At 48.8% G+C, this 25,345-nt stretch overlaps 13 non-coding genes and 2 pseudogenes across 13 annotated transcripts; all 15 read left to right on the top strand.

Moving 5' to 3' along the window:
* Positions 1–8,799: 8,799 nt before the first annotated feature.
* On the top strand, positions 8,800–8,871 carry TRNAQ-CUG (transfer RNA glutamine (anticodon CUG)). Its single transcript has one exon. It is a non-coding gene; the product is annotated as a tRNA-Gln (tRNA).
* A 130-nt stretch (positions 8,872–9,001) lies between these two features.
* Positions 9,002–10,478, top strand: LOC146204535 (uncharacterized; annotated as a pseudogene).
* A 3,490-nt stretch (positions 10,479–13,968) lies between these two features.
* Positions 13,969–14,040, top strand: TRNAQ-UUG (transfer RNA glutamine (anticodon UUG)). Its single transcript has one exon. It is a non-coding gene; the product is annotated as a tRNA-Gln (tRNA).
* A 27-nt stretch (positions 14,041–14,067) lies between these two features.
* LOC146204537 (uncharacterized) lies at positions 14,068–18,982 on the top strand (annotated as a pseudogene).
* On the top strand, positions 18,977–19,048 carry TRNAQ-CUG (transfer RNA glutamine (anticodon CUG)). The gene has a single exon. It is a non-coding gene; the product is annotated as a tRNA-Gln (tRNA).
* A 77-nt stretch (positions 19,049–19,125) lies between these two features.
* TRNAE-CUC (transfer RNA glutamic acid (anticodon CUC)) lies at positions 19,126–19,197 on the top strand. Its single transcript has one exon. It is a non-coding gene; the product is annotated as a tRNA-Glu (tRNA).
* A 7-nt stretch (positions 19,198–19,204) lies between these two features.
* TRNAQ-CUG (transfer RNA glutamine (anticodon CUG)) lies at positions 19,205–19,276 on the top strand. The gene has a single exon. It is a non-coding gene; the product is annotated as a tRNA-Gln (tRNA).
* Positions 19,277–19,353: 77 nt separating this feature from the next.
* On the top strand, positions 19,354–19,425 carry TRNAE-CUC (transfer RNA glutamic acid (anticodon CUC)). Its single transcript has one exon. It is a non-coding gene; the product is annotated as a tRNA-Glu (tRNA).
* A 7-nt stretch (positions 19,426–19,432) lies between these two features.
* Positions 19,433–19,504, top strand: TRNAQ-CUG (transfer RNA glutamine (anticodon CUG)). The gene has a single exon. It is a non-coding gene; the product is annotated as a tRNA-Gln (tRNA).
* A 4,976-nt stretch (positions 19,505–24,480) lies between these two features.
* TRNAE-CUC (transfer RNA glutamic acid (anticodon CUC)) lies at positions 24,481–24,552 on the top strand. Its single transcript has one exon. It is a non-coding gene; the product is annotated as a tRNA-Glu (tRNA).
* A 7-nt stretch (positions 24,553–24,559) lies between these two features.
* Positions 24,560–24,631, top strand: TRNAQ-CUG (transfer RNA glutamine (anticodon CUG)). Its single transcript has one exon. It is a non-coding gene; the product is annotated as a tRNA-Gln (tRNA).
* A 77-nt stretch (positions 24,632–24,708) lies between these two features.
* TRNAE-CUC (transfer RNA glutamic acid (anticodon CUC)) lies at positions 24,709–24,780 on the top strand. The gene has a single exon. It is a non-coding gene; the product is annotated as a tRNA-Glu (tRNA).
* Positions 24,781–24,787: 7 nt separating this feature from the next.
* Positions 24,788–24,859, top strand: TRNAQ-CUG (transfer RNA glutamine (anticodon CUG)). The gene has a single exon. It is a non-coding gene; the product is annotated as a tRNA-Gln (tRNA).
* Positions 24,860–24,935: 76 nt separating this feature from the next.
* TRNAE-CUC (transfer RNA glutamic acid (anticodon CUC)) lies at positions 24,936–25,007 on the top strand. The gene has a single exon. It is a non-coding gene; the product is annotated as a tRNA-Glu (tRNA).
* Positions 25,008–25,014: 7 nt separating this feature from the next.
* TRNAQ-CUG (transfer RNA glutamine (anticodon CUG)) lies at positions 25,015–25,086 on the top strand. The gene has a single exon. It is a non-coding gene; the product is annotated as a tRNA-Gln (tRNA).
* The last annotated feature ends 259 nt before the right edge of the window (positions 25,087–25,345 follow it).

Raw genomic sequence — 25,345 nt, forward strand, 5'->3', positions numbered from 1 at the left:
GAAAAAATTAAAGAAAACGAACTGCAGAAAACACTAAAGATGTTAATAACAGAGGAATGCAAAAAGCCAGGCGTTTTCAAAGATGACGTGAGGATTATAAAACAGCAATTACAGCTGATCGAAGAGGAGCGTTATCGGGGCGCGCTGGTGCGAGCTAGAACAAATGCACTAAAAGCGGGCGAAGTACCTACGAAGCTGGCTTTAGGTTTGGAAAAAACGAACGGCCAACGAAACCACGTATGCGAGATAGAGCGGAACGGCGTTGTGGTGTCAGATAACGACGGCATTGGGCGAGAGTTCTTTGAGCATTATCAGGCGTTATTCGCGTTTCATGAAGCTGACTTGGACGGTTTCAAAAAGATGTTTCTGGGTCAGATGCCGCGACTGGCCAACGAGGTAAAAGAAGTTTTGGAGCGGCCAATAACCGAAAGAGAAGTGTGCCGAGCAATTGAAAACTTGAACGACGGAAAGTCGCCTGGGCCCGATGGCTTGAGTGCCGCGTTCTACAAGTTTTTCAAAGATAAGTTGTCTGCAGTGCTTACAGCTGTATTCAATGAGGCATACCAACTGAAAGAATTACCACCGTCATATAGTACATCACATACTGTTCTCATACCAAAAACTGACGATACAGAAAGACTTCGCCTTGTAACGAGTTACAGGCCCATCGCTTTAACCAATGTTGACTATAAAATATTCATGAAAGTCTTAGCAGCTAGGCTCCAGACAGTGATTAAGGACATAGTAGGGTGCCACCAGACATGTGGAATCAAGGGAAGGTCTACAGTAAGCAACATACACAAGATGCGGTGCGTGCTTGAGTGCTGTGATGTCATGCAATCTGGCGTCGCGGTTTTGCAGCTCGACCTAGAGAAGGCCTTTGACTGTGTATCACATGTTATCCTGTTCGCCATTCTTGACCACATTAATGTCGGTTCGGTTATAAGAGAGGGTGTGGTCATGGCGTACAGGAGTTGCTCAACGCGGCTTATTGTAAACAAGTCACTGGGGGCCCCCATTGCCATGCAGCGTGCGGTACGCCAAGGCTGCCCCATCAGCCCCCTTTTATTTTGTTTGTACATCGAATCACTATGCTTGACTATTATTAAAAAAAAAGAAAAAAAATGCCCCGCCGGGGTGGCGCAGTGGTTACGACGCTCGACTACTGTTCCCAAGGACGCGGGATCGAATCCCGGCCTCGGCGGCAGCTTTTCGGTGGAGGCGAAAAGCAAGGCGTCCGTGTGCTGTGCGATGTCAGCGCACGTTAAAGAACCCCAAATGGTCGAAATTTCCGGAGTCCTCCACTATGGCGTCTCTCATAGCCTGAGTTGCTTTGGGACGTTAAACCCCACAAACAAACCAACAAACCAACCTATTAAAAATGATTCTGTTCATGGTTTTCGACTCCAAGCTGCCGAAGTGAAGCTCTTAGCATATGCCGACGACGTCGCAGTGTGTTGTATTGATAGAGAAAGTATTATATCAGTGGTCGAAGAGGTAAAATGTTTTCGGGACATCACAGGGAGTTTGATCAATTGGGAAAAATGCCTGGGATTTTGGCATGGAGAATGGGCGTAAACCCCAGACACGTTTGCAGGCGTAACGTGGGTGAAGACCCCAGTGAAGTACCTGGGTGTCCCTCTGCAATTCTACGAAAGCAATGATGGCCTCTGGAGAAGCCAGGCGCATGAAATACGTGAGAAAGCAGACAGATGGAAGGGGGTTCCTCTCTCGTTTTTTGCCAAGGCAACTGTGTGTAATCTTTTTTTTTTTATAAGCAAATTATGGTATCTAATGCAGGTTTTGCATTGCTCGCGGCTAAATGTGCAAAAGCTGCACAGAGTGTTTGCCGCCTTTATTTGGGCATCGCAGTGGAAAAGGTGCAGCCGAACAAATTTGTTCAGAAAGGTGGAGGACGGCGGTCTTGGTCTGGCGCACCTCTTTGTGCGACAGCTTATTAACAGGTTTCCGTTTTTCCGGGACACAAAAGACTCTTTCTTACGAACGGTGTGCCAAATGAGATTAAGACGGGCGTTGCCAAACTTTGTGATCGGCACGAATGAAATGCCAGGGCCAATTAAGGGCTTTTTCAAGGAGGTGGTGATGAGCGTATGTTTCTTGACAGTACGATTTTCCAACGATTATTTGTCTGCGGTGAAAAGGAAAACACTGTACAAAGATGTGTGCGACAGCATACTTCCTGTACCGATGTACAGAGCTATGCACAGTAGAGCGCCGGGCCAGAATGTGTTAAAACGGGTGAAGAAAATGCAGGTGACACCAGGCATGAAGTCCTTTTTTTTAAACTTCATACTGAAACACTTCCAGTCAAAACATTCCTTGAACAACGAGGTTTTTCCTTGCCATGGGGAACTAACTGTCTAATCTGCAAGATACCCGAAACTATAGATCATGTTTTTCTTCACTGCTGGGAATGAGTGTATTTCTGGGATGTTCTGCAGAGAACAGTGAAAAAGGATTTCCCTCTAGATCCACACGGGATCAGATATTTGGCGATAGATAACTGTCGTGACGCTGGGGCTACGTCGACCCGGCCTTCACTTGGTAGCGTGCAGAGACTCGGGGTTGAAGAAGGACTGAATCTTCGAAGTTGGTAAAATATATACAAGCAGGTTTAATGGCACTTTGAGAAAACTTATTTACAAGATTATTTACACGAAAAAGAAGGGTACATCAGCAATATGGCAAGCGTTAAGAGTTCATAGCGAGAAGCGACTGGATGAGCCGTTTACCCAGGGCCTGAGCGACATTTCGTGCTCTGCAGCGTCCTTAAAACCCCCTATGTCCAGCCCCTCTCTGAAGATGCTGACCAACCAAATCCAGGGCACGCCCCTCAGATATCGGCATCCAATCGAACACATCACTGCACTGATGGTCTGAAGCACTGACTGGCCCGGCATTGTTTCGTTGAGCCTGGTCACTTGTTGGCGGGAAAAGCTTGGGAACGGCGAGGAGGTACATTTCTATTCTTCAGCCAAGAATCGATAGGCAGCTGGTTCCGGCAAGTGGATTTACTTCTCAGAAACCCAAGTGCACGTGGGCGCCGCATACGCTCCCAGCATTGTCCGTTTTCGACAATTGCAAATCTTTCCTGCATTCCCGGGAAATCATTTAATGGCCGTATGCGTCATGCTCCTTTCTTGCCCTGCACGTCAGCGGACTTGTCACTCTGTCGTCTCCTTTGTACAGTAGGCATTCCTCACTGGACGATAGGGCTTCTCGACTGGAAGGGTGAACAAAAGAAAGAAAGCACTTCCTGCATTTCCCGCAGGGGGACGTTTCTTTGTGTTTTTCCAGACGTTCTCTTAAAAGGTCAATTTGGCATTTGCAGGGTGTCCACAAAGCAAAACAGGCTTACAAAACAGGATTCCTGGAAACAGGCTCACTTAGAGCCATTGGACCATCACCACATATCCACAGCACTTATTCATGCCCACAGGCGAACAATAGAGCGCGCAAATGCGGATGCACGGTCGTAACAGCCTCCTCCCCCGCCAGAAGAGTCTCGGAGGGCAGCAGTCGCAGCTGCTGCATGAAGAGACGACTTAATGGCCTGCACGTGAACGCTTGAAGCTCGCTGTTGCTTGTCGCGTTGTCTTGATTGTTGTAGGCCAAATTGCTCGAGCTGTCTGAAACTCAACCACATGTCTAAACAAGCACTCGGCTCCCGTCTGAAGAGACCAGGTTAAAAGAAAACTGCCATTGTTGTTCGAGAAAAGCCCACACTCAAGACGTTCAGGACCCACGTATGCCTAGAAAACCTAACGTGCTGCTTTACATAGCCACACATATACAAGCGCACGAAAAAAAAAAAAAAACCTGATTATCAATTTGGATACATGGTGAGGAACATCTCGGACCGCTTAGAAAGAGCGGCTAAGCGCGTCCGCATTCGCATTTAACTTCCCCTTTTTGTATCTTATTTTCAAAATTGTACTGCTGTAAAATCAAGCTCCACCTAAGAAGGCGACTGTTCTTCGATGTCGCAGTTTGCAGCCAAGCCAGGGGACAATGGTCCGTCTCTACGGTGAATTTGGCCCCTCCAAGATAGCACTGCAATTTTTGAATGGCCCATACAATGCAAGCGCACTCTTTCTCTGACGCGCAATAAGCCCTCTCTCTAGAACTCAGTTTTCTGCTCAGGTAGAGCACGGGGTGCTCATTACCGTCGTCATCTCTCTGGCAGAGAACAGCACCTAACCCTCGATCACTGGCATCACACTGGACCGTGAATTCTCGGGCATTGTCTGGAGCTCGCAATACCGGACGACTAATCAGCACAGCCTTCAGGTTTACGAAGGAGGCTTCCTTTTGTTCGTCCCAGACTACATTTGTCGGTTCTGTCTTGCGGAGAGCGTCGGTCAGAGGGCTAGCCAAAGCTGAATAGTTAGGGATGTAGTGATTGTAGTATCCCGTCAGACCCAAGAATGCCCGAATTTCCGTCTTCGTGCTCGGCCGCGGGTAGTCTGCTACCGCAGAAATCTTAATCTCGCTGGGTTTCCTGAAACCTTGACCTACATTGTGACCCAAGTAGTCCACGGTCGCCCTTGCCAGGCAACATTTCTCGGCCTTTACGGTTAGTCCAGCTTGACGCAAAAGGCTCAGTACAGCTCTTAGATGTACCATATGGTCCGCCCATGAGTCGGAAAAAACCGCAATGTCATCTAAATAAGGCACCGCGAATGTTTCACACCCCTTTAAAACCCTATCCATGAGTCGGGAAAAACAAAATGGAGCATTTTTGAGCCCGAAACTCATCATTGTTGGCTGGTAGCTGCCCGTCGGAGTGACGAAAGCCGCGTATCTACTGGCGCGTTCAGTGAGCGGTACTTGCCAGTATCCTCGAGTAAGGTCCAGCGTAGTCACATATGCCGCTCTACTGACCTGTTCTACTCTCTCCTCAATATTCGGAATGGGATACACTTGATCCCTGGTGAGAGAATTTAGCTTTCGGTAGTCTACCACAGGCCTAGGGTCTTTACCTGGAGCTTCTACTAAGATCATAGGCGAAGCATAATCGCTTTCCGAGGGTTTTATTACTCCCAATTCCAGCATGCGAATTACTTCCCTATCCAGAATTTCTCTTTGCCTTGGAGAAAATCGGTAGCACCTTGATCGCACTGGCACGTCTGAAGTCAGCTCAATATCGTGCTCAGTCAAATCAGTTCTGCCTGGCCTGTCCACGAAGCAGGCCTCAAACTCTGTTATTATCTCGCCCAGATCGGACAGCTGGGATTTCTTTAGTTCTCCTCTCTGCTCCGTCTTTTTGAGAAGCTCCTGAGCGTTGCTTCCTTTTCCGCTGAGGCAAATCAAGTTGTCCCCCATCTCCTCGGGAAGGTTTAACGTTAGATTTACCACGGCTTCCCTCTGCACATAAGGCTTCATAAGATTACAATGATAAATGCGCACTTCTTTACGCCTACCGGGAATTTTCACTGCGTAGTTAGTGTTAGAAAGCTCTGCAACGACTTTAGCAGGTCCTTCCCACTGTACTTCGAGCTTATTCTTGGGATCATTGGCTTGCTCCATAGCTAAGTCCTCTCGGTTTCCACTTAGAAGTCTCGTGAGATTACTAGACACCGGCGGCAAGAGGTTACTCTCTAGAACGTCCTCATTCCGTGTCTTATCAAGCTCACTTTCTAGTTGACTTATCTGAGATGCCTCGCTCTCAAAGTTTTCTGACCCGCTATTTTCCGCATCGACCACTGTTTTAACTGCCGTTTCCTCCACTGTGGAATTTTCTGGTATGAGCAGTGTAGCTAGTTCTCGTGCCTTTGAACGTGTTAAGGCTTGCACAACTCGGTCTCCGAAAAGGATGCCCCTCTTTCGCAGTAGCATGTCCGATTTGTTGGAAAACAAATACGGATAGCACTTAGGAAGCTTTCCTGAAACGGCAGCCTCGGTTGTTAATTCGCCGAAAGGGCCCTCGATGACCACGTTCGCGATCGGCAAGCACACACTCTGTTCCTCAACTACCTGGCGGATCCATGCACACTGTCCTGTATAGTCGGCAGGCGACACATACGCCGGATGGACAACATCCATCGTTGCGGCCGAATCGCGCAGTACCTTGCAAGGCTTCCCGTTGACTACTAGGTCATGCAGGTAGGGTTCCAAAAGCTGCATATTTTCATCGCAGTCACTGACATACGAGAAAGCAATCTTTTCTTTCCGGCAGTTGACGGCAATGTGACCCTGCTCATTACACCTAAAGCATGTGAGCGGCTTCCTAGCCCCAAGCTTATTCTTTGTGTTCTGCGCGTTGGTCACTTCCCCACTTTTCTCACTGCCGTCCTTTCTAGGGCGTTTGCCCGAAGAAGCCTTCCTTTCTTCGTTTGCAAATCTAGCAAAGTGCCTTTTTTTGACGGTTATTTACACTGAACTTCGGATTGCGGGGCCTATCCACTGCTGGGTTGCTGAATTGTCGGCGCGAAGCATACTCCTCAATAAGTTCGGCAGCTTCAGTTGCCGACTTAATTTCGCCTCGGTCCTGTAACCAATTTCTTTCTTTTTCTGGGAGGCAGTTATAAAACTGCTCCAAAAGAATTCGCTCGACTACAGCGTCCCTGTAGCAATCAGTGCTCTTTAGCCACTCGCCCAAATTAACTCTTAAATTGTACAGGAATTCAGGGTAACTCTCGTCCCTGGACTTAGTAGCGTTCCGAAAACGTTGTCTGAACGCCTCGGCGCTAAGCCTATACTTTCTCAGAAGGCAAGCTTTGACCTTCTCGTAGTTGTCCGCGTCCTCCTTGCTTAGCCGCGCGACAACCTCCGCTGCCTCGCAGGGCAGAACCGTCAATAATCTCTGAGACCAAGTGTCTCGCTGGAAGGACAGTTTTTCGCAGGTTCGCTCAAAGTTAGCCAGATACAGATCGATATCCCCTGATATCACATATGGCTGCATGTACTTTGACATCTTGAAATCTGCCTCCTTGTTGAGACGAGGTACCGCTAGCTGGGGACAATCGCCCGACCTCTTGCTCAACTCTAGTTCTAATTTCCGGAGCTCAATTTCTTGGTCCAGCTTTTTTGCTTCTCTTTCAAGCTTCTCACGTTCGTGCTCCCTTTTCTCTTTTTCCCTCTCAAGTTCACGCTCCCTTTCCTCTTTTTCCCTCTGACGTTCGCGCTCCCTTTCCTCTTTTTCCCTCTGACGTTCGCGCTCCCTTTCCTCTTTTTCCCTCTCAAGTTCACGCTCACGCCTCTTTTCCTCTTTTTCCCGCTCTTTCTGCTGTCTGAGCTGCTCCTCCTTTTTCTGGGCGATGAGGTTCCATGCTTCACTGAGCTCCTCATCATCAGCTCCCAAATCTGTGATTGCCTTTATAATCAAAGGTTTTCGTGCCAAACCATTTGTATCAATTCCCAATTCCTCACACAATTGCAACAGTTCCGGTTTCTGCAGCTTTTGTAGGTCCATGATCGCTCCGAGTGTCGGCTACTTCCAAAACAACAGTGCAAACTACCAAACCTAAAGGCGTTTCAACACTTTTTACCAGTTCTAAAATCTAACCCTGTTCTAGAACCTGGTCCACATCAGAAGAAAAGCCAAGCACTCACCCACGCATGCGATCGATGTTCCGAGCTGCTCTCTTGTTGGCCGATTGTTGCTCCTGCTTGTTGCTTGAGATGCCACCTCCGATCACCAGATGTTGTGGCTTGTAGATTCTGATCCACCTCGAATCACCAGATGTTGTAGCTTGTAGATCCAGATCCCACCTCCAGTCATCAGATGTTGTGGCTTGTAGATTCAGACCCCACCGCTGGTCACCAGTTGTCGTGACGCTGGGGCTACGTCAACCCGGCCTTCACTTGGTAGCGTGCAGAGACTCGGGGTTGAAGAAGGACTGAATCTTCGAAGTTGGTAAAATATATACAAGCAGGTTTAATGGCACTTTGAGAAAACTTATTTACAAGATTATTTACACGAAAAAGAAGGGTACATCAGCAATATGGCAAGCGTTAAGAGTTCATAGCGAGAAGCGACTGGATGAGCCGTTTACCCAGGGCCCAGAGCGACATTTCGTGCTCTGCAGCGTCCTTAAAACCCCCTATGTCCAGCCCCTCTCTGAAGATGCTGACCAACCAAATCCAGGGCACGCCCCTCAGATATCGGCATCCAATCGAACACATCACTGCACTGATGGTCTGAAGCACTGACTGGCCCGGCATTGTTTCGTTGAGCCTGGTCACTTGTTGGCGGGAAAAGCTTGGGAACGGCGAGGAGGTACATTTCTATTCTTCAGCCAAGAATCGATAGGCAGCTGGTTCCGGCAAGTGGATTTACTTTACAGCACTTATTCATGCCCACAGGCGAACAATAGAGCGCGCAAATGCGGATGCACGGTCGTAACATAACGAAGATGGTTTTCCTTTCGATCTCGTAATGTTGGCTGGCCTCCACTCTGTATGGCGCTCCCGCATGGCCGGCTTCAAATGTGATCCTGATGCGAGGCCTGCACGGTTGTATTTTCGGGAGAGCATTTGCCGCTTCGTTGAGGTGCAGAAGACACTTGAGTGTGTGCCGCAGTGGCTGCCAAGGCTTCCAGCCTTGGCAGGCCTAAGGGAATTTTAAGTGACAATGTCAGTACAAAACTGACAGCGTTTTCTTTTTGTTCCACGTCTTGCCTGTGTTTGTATATAGTGTATCGTGATGTACTGTATTGGTTGTCGGAGCCCGGCAATAAAAAAAAGAAAAGAAAAAAAAAAGCGTGGTCTAGTGGCTAGGATACCTGGCTCTCACCCAGTAGGCCCGGGTTCGATTCCCGGCGTCGGAAAGATGGCGGTCTCATGGTGTAATGGTTAGCACTCTGGACTCTGAATCCAGCGATCCGAGTTCAAATCTCGGTGAGACCTGCGCCTCTTTTTTTTTTTTTTTCTGGCTATGTTACGCATCTGAATTCTCTTGTGCTCTCGCTTGTAATCCTCTGCCACGTTCCGGTGTGATCTAGTGGATTACATTTCCGGCCACCGAGCGTGACGGACGTGCTATCGTGCTCCGTTGGAGCGGTGTTAGCGGCTCAGCCGAGCCGCGGAAACAGGATTGCCGTTCATGATAACGAGGAATACGAAGTGATGCTGCCCCACCTACCTACAGGTCGTATCGTTTTGAACACAGTATTTTTGCACGGCGACGTTCGGGCGCGGCCGTATAGGGTCGACGACTACAGGGATGCCCTTGCCCGTTTGGATTTGCTCCCAGAGGTTGTAGCCCTGGGAGCATTCCAAATGAATCACGTGTGGGCGGTTACGTTTAAGAGTTCTGAGGCCATTCAGAAAGCGCTCGCGGCTGAAAGCATTTCCGTCAAGGAACGTCGTTGCATCGTTATCGACCCCAACAAGCAGGAAGTACGAGTCAAGGTGCACTGGGTTCTCCACAATGTGACTGACGAAGATGTGCGGGTGGCGTTCCGACCATGTGGTGAAGTGACGGAAACGTCGAAAGAGAGGTGGCATGTTCAGGGCGTCACCGAAAAGGGGTCCACAACTAGAATGCTGAGCCTGAATCTGAACAAAGGTGTCACAGCTGAAGACATTCCCCACCAAATCCGTATCGCAGGTGAGCCAGCTCTTTTAGTAGTCGCATGGAGGCCCCCCCTTTGCCTGCGATGTAGGGAAATGCCACATTCGTCGCGACTGTCGAGTGCCTAGGTGCTCGCGTTGTCGGCGATTTGGGCATGATGAGAGCCAGTGTGTTCCCACGTACGCCAGCATGACGGGCCCGGCAAGGAACAGTGAGCTGGCGGAACATGTCATGGATGAGGTGGAGGCTGAGGAAGCGTCAAAGGGAGCAGGTGTTTTACCATCTGCTGCTGCAAAAGACCTGCAACCTTCAAGCGGTGAGCACACAGTGGCGACGACGGCCTCGCAGCATGAACTGCCTCAACTCGAACAGGAGCAAAAGAAAAATCGGGAGAAGACGCCTACTGTCGAAATGGAGGATACCTCAAGGAACGAACCAAGCACCCTACAAAATGTCAAAGATGCAAATATGGAAGACACCGCTGTTTCGGCCACAAAACGCTCTCATCTTCAAGCGGTACAAGGCGACCAGCTAAGTGACGGTGCAGCAGTGGAGGAGCCGCCCACCAAAGCGACACCGACGCGGCGAGCGCCATTTAAACCAAGGCCAAGTATTCCGCCTGATAGAAGAACAGCAGAAGCGACGCCGAAATAGCGCTGCTTCTGTGGTAACTTTGTCCTTTTCGGATGCCGGAGCAACGTGTGCGACACACTTGACTACGCATGGAGGACGACCCAGAAGAAGCGCATCGAGCCTCTAGTAAAGGCTGGCACAGCGTGGACACAAGTGTTAATCCGCTGAGCACGGAAACCGCTGCCGCGACATGGTGCCCTGAGGTGAGCACTGCACGATTTGTGTGTTCCTCCAGAGATAAGGGAATATTATTTCATATGCCATTGCGCATAGCGACGTTGAATGTCAGGGGGCTGGCAGCGATCAAGCGTCAGCGTCAAGTCACCCGAATTTTCCTAGAAAATGATTTGGACATTATCGCTTTGCAAGAAACCAAAATTGAGAGTGAGGAACATACAGATCGAATGGTTGCCAATTTTCGGTCGCGATACAATGTGTGTATATGTCATGCTGTTGGAAGTTCGGGTGGTTGCGCCCTATTTTTGAGAAACAATCTGGGCATTGTGGAGGAAAATGTCGTAGCATCCGAAGATGGCCGGTTACTGGTTGTTGACTTTGCACTGTCTGGTAGTGCTTGGCGTGTTATATGTGTGTATGCACCTAACAATCAGACTGAGCGTGTTGCTTTTTTTGAGAAGGTTGAAGCGTTCCTAAATTGCGCGAAAAGTGTTATTCTTGTGGGTGACTTCAACTGTGTCTGCTTAACAGAAGATCGAGTACCCAAGTCCCCGATTCGCGATCAGAGCGCTCGGTTGCTGAACTCACTAATTCAAGACTATAATATGGAAGATCTTGGCAGTGTACTGTCACAAGGCTCACATCCCGGTTTTACGCATTTCCAACGCGGCAGTAATGCGAGACTAGACAGAGTGTACGCCAGCTTGCAACTTGTCACAGCATGTGAAAAATATGATCTAAAGCACCTCTCGTTCAGCGATCACAGTCTTGTGATGGTTACGTTTGATAACAAGCCCAAAAAGTCACGGTTTAGTTGGGACCTCTGGAAGCTTAACGTAAAACTTCTAGAAAATGAAGAATTCATTGAGCGAATTAAAGAAGAGATAGCTAAAATGCCCTCGACTCGCTCATGGAGCTACGCAGCAAAGTGGGAATCATTTAAGAACGACGTCAAGGTGATTGCGATAGAACGAGGAACAATACTTAATCAAAGATGTCGGAAAATGGAGAAAGAATTGAAGTGCAATTTGGATTTCATAATGTGTATGGAAACAGCAGCGCCTTGCATGTACATAAACAAAATCCGAGAAATAAACAACCAGCTAGAAGCTCTGGAGACAGACAAGTACAGAGCGGCAGTGATAAGAGCGCGGGCCGAAAAGTTGTGGGCAGGTGAAGCACCGAGCAAACGTGCGTTGTGCGATGAAAGGCGGTATGCAACCGAAAGAAATCCGGAAGATTCGGTACCACAATGAGATTACCAGCGACAAGAAGGAAATTGAGCAGGCCTTTGTGGAATATTATACAGAACTGGTAGGGAATAAAAGAACGAGGTGCGAACTGCGTGATGAATTTTTATCGCTAGTGCCCAGATTAGATGAGCCCACGGTTGCTCGCCTAGAACAACCTATCAGCATTGGTGAAGTTGAAAGCGCAATTGACGAGCTAGTCCTTGGGAAGACGCCAGGGCTCGACGGCCTCGGTGCCGCTTTTTATAAGACCTTTCGAGATGAAATTAGCCCAGCTTTACATGCGGTGATCACGGAAGCGTACAAAGAAAAACAAATGCCGCTGTCTTTTCGTACTGGTCACGTAGTGCTAATCCCCAAAACGGATGACCAAAGGAAACTGCAGTCGGTAGGGTCTTATCGCCCGATTACGCTGACCAATACCGACTACAAGATATTCATGAAGGTTCTGGCCAAGCGCCTGCAAAGTGTGATCATACAACTCGTTGGACCGCACCAAACCTGCGGAGTAAAAGGGCGCAGTATATGCACAAATGTTCATGTTGCGCGTAGTATTCTGGAATGTTGTGATGACTTTGCTGGTCGAGTAGCAATGATCCAACTGGACCTGGCAAAGGCATTCGATCGGGTATCGCATGAAGTTCTGTACAGCGTGCTCGAACATGCAAATGTAGGATGTGTTATTCTTGATGGTCTAAAAATGGTTTATGACAATTGCACCTTTCGAATCATTCTTAACAAAAGCTTAAGCCAAACTGTCCCCGTGCGGTCTTCAGTAAGACAAGGTTGCCCACTCTCTCCTTTACTTTTCGCTCTATACCTGGAGCCATTTTGTCTTAAACTGATCAACTCCGAACTAATTAACGGTTTTCGTATTGAGTCGTCATAGGTGAAAGTTCTTGCCTATGCGGATGATATTGCGGTGTTTTGTAGCGACCGAAAAAAGTGTTCAAGAAGCAATTTTCGTTGCCAAAAACTTTTGTGAACAGACCGGCGCTGAGATTAACTGGGACAAAAGTGTCGGCTTCTGGCACGGAAATTGGGAAATTGCGCCGAGGTCTTTTGCGAACCTCCAGTGGACAACCGTTCCATCGAAGTACTTGGGAGTGCCACTGCAATATTATAACAGGAGCGCCGATAACTGGAAGGACGTGATGGCCGAAGTGAAGGAGAAAGCAGGGGCTTTTCAAGGTAGATAATTATCCATGTTTGCGAGGGCATCCGTATGCAACATTTTTCTAATCTCCAAATTGTGGTATGTTTTGCAGTTTCTTTCTATGTCACGCGTATATGTGCAAAAAATGCGCAGAGTGTTTGCTGTATTCATTTGGGCGTCCAACTGGGAAAGGACAAAACGAACCAATTTATTTAGATCAGTTCGAGATGGTGGTGTCGGCCTCTCACATTTGTTTGTTCGGCAACTCGTCTCCCGTTTTATGTTTTTCAGGGATCAAAGTGAGCCCTTCTTACGTACAATGATGCAAGTGCGTCTAGCAAATGCCCTTCCAGATTTTATTGTGTCTACTGCAGGGTGGCCAATATGCGGGTTGAAGGGATATTTAAAGGAGATTGTTGACTCTGCCTATATACTGAAGGTTCGATTCTCGATAGAATATCTAAGTCTGGTGAACAAGAAAAAATTGTATAGTGACTTAATAGATGTCATGATGCCAGTTCCCTTATACCGAATGATAAACAATGGAGACCGAGGGCAAGATGTTTTACAAACAGTTAAAAAGATGCAGATCAAAGCAAGTACGAAGTCGTTCTTTTTCAAACTGCACACTAGTACACTTCCCGTTAAGACCTGGCTAGATGACAAAGGAATATTTGTACCCTAGACCACAAGCTGTTTATTATGTAAAAAGCCTGAGAACATCGAACACGTGTTCATTGAATGCTGGGATCCGGTATTTTATTGGGATATTCTGCAACGTACCATAAAGAAGGATTTGCCCATAACACCTATAGGAATACGCTATCTACCAACAGACAATGATCACACAGGTATTCCCTACGACATGATAATGCTGCTCGGCCTCCATAGTTTATGGAAGACACGAATGGCAGTCAGGAAGGCAGATGTCAATGTCCTGTCGGTGAGAGAAAACTTTGTTGAAAGCCTGTGCTATGTACGTGAAGTTTATCGGGCGCAGGTTGAGCCACCTTCATGGCTGAATGTATTGGATGAACTGATCCAGTTCAGGAAATTTTAATGTATCACTTCAGCCAAAGCAGGCTGAAGTGTTTTTTTATTACAATGTATTTCCTTTGTCTCAAAAAAAAAACAGGTAAATAAAAAAAAGTGGCTAGAATACCTGGCTCTCACCCAGGAGGCCCGGGTTAGATTCCCGGCGTCGGAAAGATGGCGGTCTCATGGTGTAATGGTTAGCACTCTGGACTTTGAATCCAGCGATCCGAGTTCAAATCTCGGTGAGACCTGCGCCTTTTTTTTTTCTGGCTATGTTACGCATCTGCATTCTCTTGTGCTCTCGCTTGCAATCCTCTGCCACGTTCCGACGTGGTCGGGATTCCACTTCCGGCCACCGAGCGTGACGGACGTGTTATGACGAGCTCCGTTGGAGCGGCTACAGCGGCCATGTCGAGCCGCGGTGACAGGGTTTTTGCATCGGGTGAAGAATACCAGGTCGTATTGCCTAGTTTGCCTACAGGACGATTCGTTCTAAACACTGTTTTCTTGCACGGAGACATCAGGGTCCTCCGATACCGGGTGGAAGATTTCCGGGATGCGCTCGCTCCCCTATCGCTCCTGCCGGAAGTTATCGCCCTCGGGGCGTACCGCATGAGCCACGTTTGGGCCTTACGCCCACGTCGTCCTTTAAGGACGACGTGGGCGTAAAGAAGATTGTGCAAATGGGTGAGCTGAAAGTGAAATCTGCTCGATGCCTCGTGATTAACCCGGCGAACCGAGACATCCGAATGAAGCTACATTGGCTGCTGCCCAGCGTACCGAACGAGTACGTGCGGCTCGCTTTCGCGCCGTTCAGCAGTGACCGACATATCTAAGGAGCGGGGGCACGCACAGGGTGTGGCGGATAAGGGTTCGACCACGAGGCTGGTGACGTTGAAGTTGAATGCCGGCGTGAAGCTGGACGACCTGCCCCACCAGGTGAACGTCGCTGGAGAGCTAGCCCTTGTGGTCGTTGCGGGCAGGGCTCCCCTCTGTCTGCGGTGTCGAGGCACGGGCCACATTCGGCGCGACTGCCGCATTCCACGGTGCGGTTCCTGCCGTCGCTTCGGACATGACGAGACCCAGTGTTCTCGGACGTGCGCCAGCGTCGCCGGGCCCGTGAGCAGCGTAGACGCTGCCGAACTGCTCATGGATGAAGCCGACGCGGAGGAGGCATCGAGAACGGCTAATGTATCGTCGCTGCAAGAGACCACGGTGGGCGCCCCACAGACGGATCAACTGGAGTGTCAACCTGTCGCTGGCGCAACGCCCGAGAAGTCTTCCCCAGAGTCTGCGTCGGCCGTCGCCGTCGTGCCGAATGGTGCGGCTGTGACATTATCTGACTCTGTGGTTAGCGACACCCAGCCCATGGACGTTCTCGGTACAGCGGTCAGCCAAACGGTCGGAAAACGGCCGCACGAGCAACTCGCTCCTAATGTGCCCCAACTTGGTGCCAGTGGCGGAGACGAGCCGCCGACTAAATCATCAGGTATGAGGCGTTCGACCTTGAAGCCGCGTCCGAACATTCCTGTAGAAACACGGCAGGCGGGTAAACCGCCTCCGTAGTTTTGTGTAGTTCATGCCATACATAGGTGGCATGGGGTTCCGGGGTGTGTCGTTTAGGTAGACACCATGAGATAGGGTCCTTTCCTTTCTTCGACATGGCAATCAACCTCCCTGAAGCGCTACGTGTAGCTACAATAAACATACGGGGCCTCGGAGCAAGAAGGCGACAGTGCCAGCTTAATCGCCTTTTCATTGAGAACGATCAGCACGTAGTAGCTGTTCAAGAAACCAAAATTGATAGCCAAGAAGCGACAGATCGAATGGTGTCTGCTTTCCGACTGCATTTCGACGTTTGTGTGTGTCATTCAGTTAGTTCCTCTGGCGGCTGTGCCCTTTTCATACGTAACAATGTTGGTGTAAATATGCAGTCGCTGTTTTCGTGTCAAAGTGGCCGGCTCCTGATTGTTGATTTTTCACATTACGATGTAAACTTCAGAGTTATGTGTGTGTATGCACCTAATATAGCTTCCGAGAGAATAATGTTTTTTGAACGTTTCCAGACGTACCTAGATTGTGAAAAGGTCATAGTTTTGTTGGGGGATTTCAACTGTGTTTGTCGCGCTGAAGACCGTGTAAAATGCTTGACAGTGAAGGATAAGAGTGCGGAGATCCTGAATTCAGTTATTCACGGTCACAACTTGGAAGATGTTGGAAGTGTGTTTGCAAATGCTACTCAACTGCAATTCACTCATTTTCAAGGCAGTAGCCACGCACGACTTGATCGGTTGTATGTATCGCTTGAATTAGTGCCGCTGTGTACATCGTATGAGGTTGGACCAGTGTGCTTTAGTGATCACTGTCTAGTGATTGCAAACTTCGGCAGAAATCAAAGCAAAAACAGCTTTAATTGGGACCTATGGAAACTCAACACGAAATTGTTGGAGGACGAGGGTTATGTTAAGGACGTTGAGGAGGAGCTAAAAAAGTTGCTTGCAGAGCAGCCGATAAGTGTTGCCGTGGGCTGGGAAGAATTTAAACAGGCAGTAAGACTGAAGGCAATTGAAAAAAGTAGTAAACTGCGATATGAACAGAAACAAAACGAAAAACTCCTGTGTGAGCAACTAGAATTCCTTACTGGTATAGAATGCGCTCAACCAGGTACATTTTCCAAAGAACTAAGGAGCATCAAGATACAGTTGGAAAGATTAGATACAGATAAGTACAGAGCGGCGGTTATTCGCGCACGGTCTGAGAAGCTGTGGGCCGCTGAAGCACCTACAAAGCGTGCTTTATCGGACGAAAAGCGATACGCGAGCCGTAAGGAAATACGGAAAATGATGTTTCGTCGGACGGCAGTATTATCAAACATGTAATTGCCGGTCATTTCAAAGACCTACTTGGTCACCCGCGAAAAATGGTAGGTGATTTTGAAGCAGAATTTTTCTCACTAATGCCCAAGCTTGATGATGAAGAAAAGGAGCGACTAGAAATGCCAATTTGCGTCGAAGAAATAGAGGACGCAATAGACGCTCTGCCAGCTGGTAAAGCACCGGGCCCTGACGGATTAGGGGCGTCCTTTTATAAAATGTTTAAGCCACTGATAGATCACCTCCTCCTGAATGTTATCAATGAAGCTTATGAGCAAAACCGTGTTCCACTGTCCTTCAGAACTTCTCATATCACACTGATTCCGAAAACTGAGGAGCCGGAAAAGCGTTTGTTGGTGGGGTCTTATCGCCCGATAAGCCTCACCAACGTTGATTATAAAATATTTATGAAAGTGTTGGCAAGACGACTGCAATGTGTGATAACAAAGCTGGTTGGCACGCATCAGACTTGTGGCATAAAGGGACGGAGCAACGCCACGAACATTCACGTAGCGCGAAGCGTACTAGAATGTTGTGACGCACTTGGTGACCGTGTGGCAATGATCCAACTGGATCTCGCAAAAGCATTTGACCGGGTGTCGCATGATGTGCTGTTTGCCCTATTGGATCACTCCAATGTTGGGGATTTAATAACAGACGGCGTCAGAATGGCGTATGCCAACTGCACGACGAGAATTATAGTGAACGGAGAACTGACCGAAAACCTGCAAGTGCGGTCGTCAGTTAGGCAGGGCTGTCCCATGTCGCCCCTGTTCTTTGCACTCTACCTTGAGCCTCTTTGCTCGACTATCCGAAATAATGAGAGCGTAACGGGCTTCAGGCTACAGTCAGCGCATGTTAAAATATTGGCCTATGCCGATGATATTGCGGTTTTCTGTTCAGATAACGATAGCATCTGTGAAGCCACAAATGTAGTCCACAAATATTGTCAGTCTACGGGGGCGTTAATAAACTGGGAAAAGAGCTATGGCTTCTGGCACGGCAGTTGGGAAGACACGCCAGAGTACTACTCTCGACTGCAGTGGTCAACGATTCCTACCAAGCATACCGGGACCCTGATTCGTATTGGAAATATGAAACTTTAAATGCAAAAGAAAAGGCTGATACGTGGCAAGGAAGGCAATTATCTGTATTTTCGCGGGCTACCGTGTGCAATTTATTTCTCACTGCAAAAATATGGTATGTCATGAATGTGCTCAGTGCCTCTCGGATCAGCATTCAAAAATTGCACCGTGTTTTATTGCACCGTTTTTATTTGGGCATCGACGTGGGAAAGAACCAGTCGGACAAACTTGTTCCTGTCTGCAAAAAAAGGTGGGCTAGGCCTTGCACATTTGTTTTTGAGGCAAGTCGTCTCACGATTTATGTTTCTGCGAAATCAAAATGACATGTTCCTGCGCACAGTTGTGCAACTCCGACTGTGCAGACTCCTTCCAGGATATGTGGTATGCTCTTGTCATGCTATGGGTGGTGCTGTGAGAGGGTACCTACGCGAAGTGGTACTTGCATACGGGATGCTGCATGCGCGGATGCAATACTTGAGTGATGTCACGCGGAAAAAATTGTACTCAGATTTATTGGATGCAATGATTCCTGTTCCACTTTACCGTTTGCCATTATGTGGAGGCCCAGGAGGAGATGTTTTGCACAGAGTGAAGAGAATGCCGGTGTTACCCTCGGTCAAATCCTTTTTCTTTAAACTTCATACTAACACGTTATCAGTAAAAACATGGCTTCATGAAAAAGGTCTTTTTTTACCCTGGACAACTAACTGTTACCTATGTAAGAAAGCTGAAACCATAGAACACGTATTCCTGGATTGTTGGGATCCCATCTTTTTCTGGGATGTGCTTCAAAGGACTTTGAAAAAAGAATTACCCCTAGATATGTACGGCATAAGATTCCTTCCGGTTTTACACGCTTACAATAGTCCACTGGAAACGATTATGATCCTCGGCCTCCACAGCTTGTGGAAAACGCGAATGCAGTTCAACAATGCAGATGTTGATGTGCGCCCTGTGCGCGTACATTTTATAGAAAGTGTTGTACGTTTGAGGGAAGTGTATCGAACACTCCCCGAACCACCAGAATGGATAGACCAGCTTAACAGCTTGGTAGAGATGAATAAATTTTAACGCGTCGTGTCCGCTAAAGGTTTGCTGACACGTTTTATCACTTTTGTATGTTGTGTATTGTGTGTCGAAGCCGGCAATAAAGAAAAAAAAAAAGTGGCTAGGATACCTGGCTCTCACCCAGGAGGCCCGGGTTCGATTCCCGGCGTCGGAAAGATGGCGGTCTCATGGTGTAATGGTTAGCACTCTGGACTCTGAATCCAGCGATCCGAGTTCAAATCTCGGTGAGACCTGCGCCTCTTTTTTTTTTTTCTGGCTATGTTACGCATCTGCATTCTCTTGTGCTCTCGCTTGCAATCCTCTGCCACGTTCCGGCGTGGTCTAGTGGCTAGGATACCTGGCTCTCACCCAGGAGGCCCGGGTTCGATTCCCGGCGTCGGAAAGATGGCGGTCTCATGGTGTAATGGTTAGCACTCTGGACTCTGAATCCAGCGATCCGAGTTCAAATCTCGGTGAGACCTGCGCCTCTTTTTTTTTTTTCTGGCTATGTTACGCATCAGCATTCTCTTGTGCTCTCGCTTGCAATCCTCTGCCACGTTCCGGCGTGGTCTAGTGGCTAGGATACCTGGCTCTCACCCAGGAGGCCCGGGTTCGATTCCCGGCGTCGGAAAGATGGCGGTCTCATGGTGTAATGGTTAGCACTCTGGACTCTGAATCCAGCGATCCGAGTTCAAATCTCGGTGAGACCTGCGCCTCTTTTTTTTTTTTTTTCTGGCTATGTTACGCATCTGCATTCTCTTGTGCTCTCGCTTGCAATCCTCTGCCACGTTCCGGCGTGGTCTAGTGGCTAGGATCATTCTACTTCCGGACACCGTAGTGAACGGTCGCAGGATCATGTGCTCCAGCGGAGCGGCGATAGCGGCCCTTTCCAGCCGCGGAAACAGGCTCGACGACATGGACGATACCGAGTATCAGATTATTCTGCCAACTTTGCCCACCGGACGCGTTGTTTTTAACACGCTTTTTTTGCACGGCGATGTGCGAGTCAGGCCATACAGGGTCGAGGATTTCCGCGACGCCCTGGTCAAGGCTGGTGCGCTCCCCGACGTTGTGGCGTTGGGGGCGTATCAGATCAACCATGTTTGGGCGGTCACGTTAAGCAGCACCGAAGCAACGAAGAAATTGGCGGCTTGCAAGGAAATCGAAGTTAAGGGACGCCGTTGCCTCATTATTGATCCCGAAGACCAACAGGTGAAGCTGCGACTTCACTGGATGTTGCACGGTGGGGCAGACGACGACATCCGGACGGCTTTTGCTGCGTTCGGGAATGTGACCGAGGTGACCCGGGAAAGGTGGAGAGTTCAAGGCGTCAAGGAGAAGGGGTCCACCACGAGGACTGTGCTCCTCAAATTGAAACCCGGCATTAAGGTCGACGACTTGCCTCACCAGCTGCGAGTTGCCGGAGAGCTAGCCCTTGTCGTGGTGCCTGGGCGAGCGATGCAGTGCCTGCGCTGCCGCGGTACCGGTCACGTTCGACGTGAATGTAAGGTACCGCGTTGTCCAAAGTGTAGACGCTACGGACATGACGAGGCTGACTGTGTGCTTTCGTACGCTTCGGCCGCGGGACATGGAACTGCGGAACGGTCGGCGGAGCTCACAATGGACGTGGTCGAGGCGGAGGAGGCGGCGAAGGGTGCCGGAGAGGTGCGAACGAAGACACGGGAGACGGATTCATCGGTGGACTCGGCAGAAAACGGCAATGCTGCGAGGGATGTGGGGAGAGCGGACTCTGCACCTGAGCTCACTATCAATGAGGAAGGCACGGCACTTGAGCCGGCAAATGGTATGGAACAGGATAATGGGGAGGACCACTCGGACACCAGTGCTGTTCGTAAGCCAAGCGTCCCAGCCCCAGCCAAGCGATCCCACACACAGTCCGAACCTGAAGGTAACCAGGTGTCAGCCCCCAGCGTCGACGAGCCACCAGCAAAAACGGGGCAATCCCGGCGGTCCACGCTACGTCCGCGGCCAAACATATCATCAGAGAGACGGGCAGCGGATAAAGTGCCCCCGCTGCCGGGTCAGCCGCTCGCACCGGACGGGGATGGATCCAACGACGGCGTCTAGCAACGCGCTAGACGGGAAAGGTAAGCACCATGCTTTCGGTCTCTTCACCCTTGATGAAAATGGCGCCCGAAACCACCTTAAGAGTAGCCACGTTAAACGTCAGGGGATTGGCAGGCAAAAAGAAGCAGAGCCAGGTGCACCGGCTCTTAACTGACCACGATATTGACGTGCTTGCCGTGCAAGAAACTAAGGTTGATGGGGAGGAAGAGACCGGGAGCATGGTGCGACGTTTCACGGCTAGATTTTACGCCATTGTTAGCCACGCAGTTGGGACATCGGCCGGGTGTGTATTGTTCGTCAAAAAGCTGCCTGGTCTGGTTGTAAAGGGCTACTCCTCATGCTCTTCTGGACGGTGTGTAGTGGCTGATTGTGTATACAGCGGTGTTGAGTGGCGCATTATTTGTGTGTACGCTCCTAACTGTGTGGAGGAAAGAACAGTGTTTTTCGAGAATGTTATGCAGCAGTTAAGTACGGAAAGGCAGGTAATATTGCTGGGCGATTTTAACTGTGTACTGAATGCTCGAGACAAAACCAGCACACGCGGATTCAGAGACAAGAGCACTAAAATGTTATGCCAGGTAATAAGCGAATGGAATATGGAGGATGTGGCTGATTGCTTGGAAGGACCGCGTGCCGTTCAGTACACGCACTTCCAAGGTTCTAGCCACGCGCGTCTGGACAGAATTTACGCGTCGCTGGATTTGATTCATTCATGCAATGAATACCGAGTGGTGCCTATGACATTCACGGATCACTGTTTGGTGCAATGCTTATTCGGCACCAAAAAACGAAGCAATGCATTTAGCTGGGAGTTATGGAAATTCAACAACAAATTGCTTACGGATGATGCCTTTAGACGCGTGGTATTGAATGAATTGATTAAAGTGAGGCCAGGGACTTGGCTCGAAATCTGGAAACAGTGGGAGTTGTGCAAGGAACAGATTAAAATTAAAGCCATTGACAGATCCAGTTGCCTGGTGTACGAGAAGAAAATTACAGAAACCCAGCTTAAGGCTTTGCTCGCAAAACTACACGAACAGGAATGTAAGGCACCCGGCAGATGGATAGAGGATATTCGAAAAATAAAAGAACAGATTAACTTGATAGAAGAAGACAGATACCAAGGAGCGTTAGTGCGTGCAAGAGCGGAAAAATTGGCCATGGATGAGACGCCGACAAAAAGATCGTTGGGAATAGAAAAAGCAAATGCAAGGCGAAATCACGTGGCAGAGGTAGATTGGGCAGGACGCACTGAAACTGATAACGAAGGAATCGCGAAAGCTTTCCGGGAGTATTATGAAGATCTATTTTCGTCCCGAGAGGTTTATTTGGACCGTTTTAAATAATCCTTTCTTGACGCGATGCCAAAAATTGATGACGAACAAAAAGAAAGACTGGAGCGGCCAATAAGCGAAAAAGAAGTGCAGCAGGCAATAGAAAATTTAAACCCAGGGAAATCACCCGGGCCTGATGGCCTGAGTGCGGCTTTTTATAAAGCGTTCAAGGAACAGCTATCACCTTTGTTGTGTGCCTTATTTAATGAAGCGTATGAACTGAAGGCACTGCCTGCGTCTTTCGGATCGTCGCACACAGTACTTATTCCGAAAACTGACCAACCAGAGAAGCTTAGGCAGTTGTCGTCTTACAGGCCCATTGCTCTGACAAACGTTGATTACAAGATTTATATGAAGGTGCTTGCTGGCAGACTACAAACGGTTATATGCGAACTAGTGGGCCCTCACCAAACGTGCGGTATCAAAGGGCGATCTATCTTTCAGAACATTCACAAAGCGCGAAGTGTGCTCGAATGCTGCGATGCAACTCATGCATGTGTTGCGTTACTGCAGTTGGACTTGGAGAAAGCTTTTGATTGTGTGGCACATACTATTCTGTTAAGTATATTAGACTATGTTAATGTCGGCTCTGTTATTCGAGAGGGAGTGGCTTTGGCGTACCGTAACTGCACTACGAGATTAATTGTCAATAAGTCACTGGGGGCCCCCATTAACGTACGACGTTCGGTGCGCCAAGGTTGCCCCCTCAGCCCTCTTTTGTTCGGCATTTATATTGAAACGTTGTGTTTAAGCATCCTACAAAACAATGACATTGATGGTTTTCGACTGCAGGAGTCAGAAGTCAAATTGTTGGCTTACGCAGACGACGTTGCGGTTTTTTGTGTAAATAAGGAGAGTATAAAGAGGACAGTGGATGTGGTAAAACATTTTAGCAAAGTCACAGGGAGTAAAGTTAACTGGGGTAAGTGCCTGGGATTTTGGCACGGAGAATGGCAGCTGACCCCCGACACTTTCGCTAATGTGTCGTGGGTTACAACGCCTGCAAAGTACTTGGGTGTGCCCTTGAAATTTTACAAGGAAAGCGAGCCATACTGGCGAGAGCAGGTCAAAGAAACCAGTGAAAAAGCGGAGAAATGGAAAAGCGCTCAATTATCAATATTTGCAAGAGCCGCAGTTTGCAACCTGTTTTTAATTAGTAAGTTATGGTATGTTATGCAAGTGTTGCATTGCTCCCGTGTAAATGTGCAAAAATTGCATCGAGTTTTTGCGGTGTTTGTTTGGGCCTCGAGTTGGGAGAGGTGCAGTCGGACAAATTTGTTCCGGCAGGTGAAGCATGGGGGGCTTGGTCTGGGTCATTTGTTTGTGCGACAGATTGTCAACCGGTTTATGTTTTTTAGGGATGCCAGCGATCCATTCCTGCGCACAGTGTGTCAACAGAGACTTGGTCGAGCGTTGCCTGATTTCGTAGTTTATACTCAATGTATGCCTGGTTCTCTGTTTGGATTCTTAAGAGAAATTGTTTTGAGTGTGAAATTCTTAAGCGCACGTTTTTCGAAAGAGTATTTAAGTAATGTTAACAGGAGAACATTATACAAGGATGTTTGTGAAGTGGTGTTCCCGGTGCCCTTGTACCGAGCTTTATACTATGGAGGCACAGGAAGTAATGTACTAAAACGCGTAAAGAAAATGCAAGTTGCTCCGGGAGCTAAAACGTTTTTCTTTATGCTACATACCGGTACTTTGAGTGTAAAATCATTTATGGAGGAGAAGGGTATGTTCCTACCGTGGGGGGCCCAATGTCTCATCTGCAAACAGCCAGAGACAATAGATCACGTGTTTTTGCATTGCTGGGAGGGGGTATATTTGTGGGATGTTCTGCAAAGGACAATAAAAAAACAGGTGCCACTTGATTCCCACGGCATTAGGTACTTGCCATTGGATAACCACGATGATATGCCGTTAGACCAGGTTATGTTAATGTGCCTCCACAGTATATGGCGCGCACGAATGGCTGGTTATCACTGCGATCCAGATGCACGGCCAGCCCGCATGTATTTCCGTGAAAGTGTGCAGCGATGGCTCGACGTGCTTAAATTGCAACCATGTGCTCCTGAGTGGCTGTCAAAGCTGGAACCTTTGACGGTGCTCAAGGAATTTTAAACCTGACAATGCCTGCCCCTCAGTGGGTGTTAGGCAACGCTAGCTACCTTTGTGTACATATATTATTCCTTTGTTCCTGTTGTTTTGTTTTCCAGTGCGTTGTATTTGTGTCAAAGTCAGGCAATAAAGAAAAAAAAAAAAAAAACGGCGTGGTCTAGTGGCTAGGATACCTGGCTCTCACCCAGGAGGCCCGGGTTCGATTCCCGGCGTCGGAAAGATGGCGGTCTCATGGTGTAATGGTTAGCACTCTGGACTCTGAATCCAGCGCTCCGAGTTCAAATCTCGGTGAGACCTGCGCCTCTTTTTTTTTTTTCTGGCTATGTTACGCATCTGCATTCTCTTGTGCTCTCGCTTGCAATCCTCTGCCACGTTCCGGCGTGGTCTAGTGGCTAGGATACCTGGCTCTCACCCAGGAGGCCCGGGTTCGATTCCCGGCGTCGGAAAGATGGCGGTCTCATGGTGTAATGGTTAGCACTCTGGACTCTGAATCCAGCGATCCGAGTTCAAATCTCGGTGAGACCTGCGCCTCTTTTTTTTTTTCTGGCTATGTTACGCATCTGCATTCTCTTGTGCTCTCGCTTGCAATCCTCTGCCACGTTACGGCGTGGTCTAGTGGCTAGGATACCTGGCTCTCACCCAGGAGGCCCGGGTTCGATTCCCGGCGTCGGAAAGATGGCGGTCTCATGGTGTAATGGTTAGCACTCTGGACTCTGAATCCAGCGATCCGACTTCAAATCTCGGTGAGACCTGCGCCTCTTTTATTTTTTTTTTTCTGGCTATGTTACGCATCTGCATTCTCTTGTGCTATCGCTTGCAATCCTCTGCCACGTTCCGGCGTGGTCTAGTGGATTCTACTTCCGGCCACCGAGCGTGACCGACGTGTGTATCATGTGCTCCCAAGGAGAGGATTCAGCGGCCCAGCTGGGCCGTGGTATCAGGAGTACGGAAAGGCCTGCCAAGGATTATGAACTGGTTCTGCCGCATCTGCCTACAGGTTCGAGTGTTTTA

This window comes from Amblyomma maculatum, chromosome 1 (genome assembly GCF_055883805.1).
Source record: "Amblyomma maculatum isolate TAMU_Amacu chromosome 1, ASM5588380v1, whole genome shotgun sequence".
Taxonomy (NCBI): domain Eukaryota; kingdom Metazoa; phylum Arthropoda; class Arachnida; order Ixodida; family Ixodidae; genus Amblyomma; species Amblyomma maculatum.